The following is a 6,174-nucleotide window of genomic DNA, read 5'->3' as shown; positions in this document are numbered from 1 at the left end:
CCTACTTGGAGCTAATAAGAAGAAGTGACTTTTTTTTTTTTTTTTTACAACCAAGGTATACAGAAAGGCATTTCTGACAGCACAACATGCTGGACATTGAAGCAAATGGGCCTCATCAGCAGAAGACCACACAGGGCAACGGTCCTGAACAGGAAACTGAGGCCACACTTCCAAAAGCAGGCAGTAGATGACTGGAAAAATATTGCACTGTCTGATGAGTCTTAATCTGCGATAAATCACATAGTGTCAGAATTTGACATAAACAACATGAAACCATGGATCCATCCTGACTTGTATCAACATTTCAAGCTGGTGAGGGGTTGTAATGACATGGGGGATTTTTGTTTTCTTTAAATGCCACAGCCTCCCTGACTATAGTTGTTATTGCTGATTATTATTCTTGCCATGAATCTATGCCATGAACAGTTAAGGCAGTTTTGAACTTTGTATATATCCATTATCTATAGTCCATTATGTGTGTGTTTCTTTTTCATTAATGACAAATTGAGAGTAACCCTAAGAATCCCCTGCAAAGCCTCACAACGTCTCCGTCTCTTGTGTTGCGCTGCTGCTAAAACAAGTGCCTATATATGCCCCAGATATACTTGGGCCAGTATATGAATAGCTTCATTCTTTTACTGTGACTTCAACAACCTTCACCACAACTGTGACCTAAACAAATCAGACAGATATACACTGAAATGCTTCCATACTCCCGCTCTTACAATATGTGGCCACTTCTATGTGGTGGCTCAAAGGAACACAGCTAGCGAGCGCCAGTGAAGAAAAGTGTCTTTCTCCTCGCCTTTCTGCCGTCCTTCCCTGGAGATGCCCGAACCCAACCCTGCCATCTGCTGGCTCCATCCAGGTGAACAAAAACTCATACCGGCAGATGACCCAAAGCACCTGGTGTTATGAAGATAAGATGCCAGACATTCCCATCTCCCAGCAGCTTTTTGCATGAGTTTCATTATCATTAGGAAAAAAATACGACACTTATATACAGAGCAGCGACAGCTTTTAAGGAATCTCGGCGAGCACAGATCATTTACAGAGGAAAAAATAGACTGTGCATTCAGGAGTAAGAGAGTGAGGGAGAAGTGTGTGGAGGGTCGTTGGAGGAGGTTTCAATGCTTCAGAGAGGTGCCTCATTTTCCAGTACCATCTGTTCCTGGTTCTGCGAGCTGGAAGCCTTGTTTGTGTCAAACACCTCCCACATGCTCCGAGGAGCCAGACACCAACAGCAAGGACTCCATCACCTGTTTCAAACAACTGCACAATGTGACCCGCTGCATTCGTTAACTACTAATCACACCATGTTTGATGATGTTGTTAACCCACTCCTTGAGAGGTTCCCAGCCTCAGGCTTTTTTTCCTCTTCTTCTTTTTTTTTTTAACTTACAGCCAGCCCTGAGCAACTGCTAATCTGTGCTTTGGACAATGAAAGGTTTGATGGAGGGAGAGAGGAGGAAGACCAGATCTGTGCTGGAGGCTGGAGTCGGCCCTACTTCCCTCAAGGAGGACAGAAAGATAGAAGGAAGACAGAGGCGCATGAACAAGGCCACGCTCCTCCATTTCAATCAGCTGCTGCTGTCTCACATGGCAGCAGAGCATCCAGAGGGGAGGTGCCGCCATGAATCCTAATTGCTCCCTTTTCGCCACAGTGTAGGGTGTTTCTATGCAAATCTGTCTAGAGAGGTATCTAGTTTATGCAAGACCAACTGTATGAACTGAAATGTGAGCAGGAATCTCACTCAGACAAAAGCCTTGGCGGGGAGATGCAGCTATTATAATTCATTTGGATAAATTATTCATTTTGCACATGGCCCTCCTGAGTGCAGGACAGAGCGCAGTTTCACACATGCAGATGTTTTGGCATGTATGTATTCCGCTACATCGATGGGCACTGGCCTCAAGTTAAGATATATGGCTTTAATAAGAGTGACGAAGATGCAAAATAATGAGATGTCTGGGAGCAGAGTGCAGACATGTCCACCGAGAGGAAGAGAGAAAGTAACATTATTCTTCAGTGTGTGGCAGTTAGAGCAAATTCTGCTACATTTTTACCTTTTATTAATACCCAGTGATGCACATTTGCAACTGAAATGAACGCACACACTGTATTACTAAGTAATTCTGTAAGTTCAAGCTTGAAGAGTGAGGGTGCTGCTTTGCGACCTTGCAATAATTTTGGTAAAGTGAAATGAACTTAGCAACATAACTGCTATGTTAACATCACTGATTGTGAAAGCATGCACCATTGCTCATGCTAGCATGGCTGTGACACCACACTATTGTATCTCATGAAACCACTGCATGTGTGGCTATGTCTCTTCTCACCTATATCAACAATGGCTCATCTGATCTACTTCAGACTTGGCGCATGTATTGATGGGAACATCAGTAATTGCAGTGCCATGTGTAAAGTCATTATAGTGAGTGATGGTCTCATTTTGGGGGGTCTTTGTGACCTCTGTGTGCACACAAAGAATGCCACAAAAAAGTAGCTGGTAATATCGTGAAATTGAAAACAAATTGTACAATCATTAAAGTATTTTGTGTTTAATTTTAATCATTGTTTACTTGCGTCATATTCTTTGATGTTTCAGCAATCCACCATGCACTCAGGGTTGAATAGTCCTAACATTTTTAAACTGTTATGCAGTTGATGGCTTGACTAATATGTGATGACAACTGATTCAGAATGTCACATTATTAGTCATGTTTACCTGTTTGTTATTGAACCATTTACAGAAATAGGACAAATACAGAAGGTTATATTCCATTGCTCTGGCTGGAAGGGAAAACATTTCAGTGTTAGTCATTTTAGCGTTGGCATAACGTGGTCTCATTCCCAAATCAGTGCTGGGAATAAGACAAGACTCTTGTCTTGAGTCATTTGTGGTCTAGGTAGTTCTAAACTAATGCTATATTATTACATGTAGTGCTAAGCAACAACTCTTTACAGTCAGTCATAAGGAGTCACAATCATGCTAGCTGGCTATAAGATACTGTTTTCAGCAGGCAGATACAAATCCATCCATCCATCCATCCATTCACCCATCCATTCTCTTCTGCCTATCCTTATTGCAGTGTTGCAATGGGGATGGGGCCTGCAGCTACCATAAGATGAGAGCTGGGGTAGACACTCACATTTACATGTATGGGCAATTCAGAATCACCAGTTATTCTAACCTGATGCATGTCTTTGGACTGTGGGAGGAAGCTAAAGTTCCCACACAGAACCCACACAGACATGGGGAGAACATGCAAACTCCACACAGAAAAGCCTTGGCATGGAGCGATCGTTAGCACTGTTGCCTCACAGCATGCAGCCTGTTAACCATGTTAACCAAGTTACCAGCAGCTCCAGATTAACAGAAGTGAAGACTACCAGACACACATCGGCTCCAGCAGCCTTTACATTGTTTTATACGTACCATAGGCTGTAATTAATTAAGTCAATACAGCAGAGCCTTAATACTGAATTTTAGCTGAAGACTTCCAGAAGACGACAGACATGGTTGTAAAAAGGCTTTTGGTTCAATACACTTCATTACACTACAAAATGAAGTTCATTTGGCAAATTTTGATCATACTGTATTAAAAAAAGGACGAGTATCTCTGGTATGCTTTTTGGCTACTGACTTGTGCTTCACTGGCCGTCAATCATCAAACGAGCAAGTGATTTCACAGTCACACCTGCGCCTCCTAATCACATCTAGTTTTTTGAAGCCAAGATGATGACAGTGGATTCAAATAAAAGGATTCCAGAAACCAGTGGATGACATCAAGGCAGCAACATCCATCATTTACACTGTCTGTCAATCTAAGCCGTAACGCCCTAACTGCATTACTCACATCGATGACTTAATAAAATCACACCCTGTAGAGCTGGTTTAAAGGCAGTAACCGTCCATAGAGGCTAAACCCATTTTTTCTGTCAGGCTGTAAAAATGATTTTTAATGCTGCAAAATTGGGCATTTTAGCATTGGAGTCTATGGGGATTTACTCAGTTTTAGATGTAGCCTCGAGTGGCCAGTAGGGGAACTGCACATATGGGACTTCGACCTTGGTTTCAGTTTTCAGCTCTGGAGTTCACTACTTACCTGAGGAAAGATGCTTGAATGTGTTTGAACTGAGAATGGCCGCCCAAAAATTTCTTCTTGTTTATGGTATCCCTGGGTCACCCTGCAATTATATTATCAGCTTAACCACACATAGAGTTCTGTACACTGTAATAGCCTATACTAAGTGTCACAAACTACAGTATGTGTTGATTCATACTGATGTATGGTCAACCAGAGCTTGTAGATCAAGCATTACTGTCTTTCAAATGTAATGATATGCAGCTCTGTGTGCGCTGTGCTGATCAATGAGAGTTGTGAGAAGAATACAATGAAGCCTGTCCCCATCCCCACCCTTGGTACATACACAGACATATACAGAAATGCACTGTGACACCTGGCTCTTATTACAAACCCGTCAGTCACAAATGACCATAATCTATACTCTTCTCCCAATGGCCCTCCTGGGAAGCTCTCTTCCCTCATTTCATTTTTCACATCATCCTCTTTCACTTTATTTTCAGTAATTCAAAGCCACTAAATCCAAATATGAGTAGACACGGAGCCCTGCTGTTTTGACAAGTTAAATGACTACAGGCAATGATGTGCTTCCCAGCCGGTCTGTAAGCAGCACACGTCGCCAGTCGCCGCCTTGCTGTGAGTTTAACAGAAATATGCTCGCGTGTGTGTGTGGATGTGCATGCGCTCTCCTTATTCCTGCGGCCGCGTGGCCCTCTGCAGCATCTTTTTGAGGTGAAATTGAAATGGATTGGGTAGCTCAATATTTTATTGACATCAACTTCACAGAATGTTGCTACAGTGACACCGAGGATAATTATTTCACCACAGATTTCTTCCTCCCTGCATTTCTTTCCCTCTCTCTTTCAGCCTTCCTCCAAGCCCTTCCATTCCTGTAGAGAATTAGTTCTGCATAAATTACCCAGTGGAATATTGAATCAGTCTCCAGCCACCAAAGGCGAGTCTGTGTGGCTGATTACCGAGCAGTACGCACAACACGCATGCAGACACACACGCGGAAAGAGGAAGAGGGGCCTCTGAGCAAAGAGATGACACCATTGCAGAAAACATGGTGAGGAGGAGGAGATGGAGTACAAGGGATAGGGTGGAGGGAGGGGCACCAGCCAGTCTGGATATGGAGAGTGAAAGCTGTATTAGCCACCCTAGCCATACACTATCTCCTCATTACTTAGTCATTAGCAGGGGCATGGTTTTAAAGGAGGAAGGGATCAATCAATTGTCTTGGGTCAATGTTTTGTAGCCTGATTATGAACCTTGGGTGGCTCTGTAAATTAAGCACAGTAATTACTCATGTTAATTACACAAAGTTGGTGGCTACATTGATCTACAAATATGTTTTGAATAATGTAAATGGCACGTGTGGTGCTCAAGAATTAGTATTATAGGGAGGGCTTATGAGTGCTTTGTAATCATCTATTTACACATATAAATAATTTAGATATTTTTGGATATTAGTAATATTTAGATCATCAAATAAAAATACATTAAATTGCTTTGTATCAGCTTCTTAAATTTAAAGATTAACCATGTCTGTTTAGCTTTGATGTAATTGAATAATATAGTGTATTCACCATATTAGGATTTTTGTCCTTGGTCTCTATATTGTTTCCTTTTTTCGCTCCTCTTTACCCTCACCTCCTAACTGCTTGCGTTAGATGGCTGCCCCCACCTTTTTGCTGGTCTGGTCCTGTTAGAAGGGAGTTCTTCCTTTCCACCATCCCCAAGTGCTTGCTCAAAGACGGCTGCCTATTCATTGAAGCGCTCTCTTTAATATTGTATGAGGTTTACTTTATAGTACAAAATGCCTCGAGACGACTGTTGCTGTGAGTACTGAATACTAATAACGTCAATTCATTGTGTTAGACTTTTCACCATTTTCAGTCTTAATAAAATACATAATAATCTAGGGACTCTCTCAACTTTAGTATACATCAATCCTGCAGATTTTGTGGAAATTGGCAAAGTGCATTATCTGGTCATTACATACCCTAGAGCTTCAGCATATACAAGGGAAAAAGTTGCATAATTCATCTAAAAGCCTTTCTCTGAAACTAAATCTATCACAAT

Source organism: Pelmatolapia mariae, linkage group LG8 (assembly GCF_036321145.2).
Source record: "Pelmatolapia mariae isolate MD_Pm_ZW linkage group LG8, Pm_UMD_F_2, whole genome shotgun sequence".
NCBI classification, from domain to species: Eukaryota; Metazoa; Chordata; class Actinopteri; order Cichliformes; family Cichlidae; genus Pelmatolapia; species Pelmatolapia mariae.
This window is presented reverse-complemented; position numbering follows the sequence as displayed.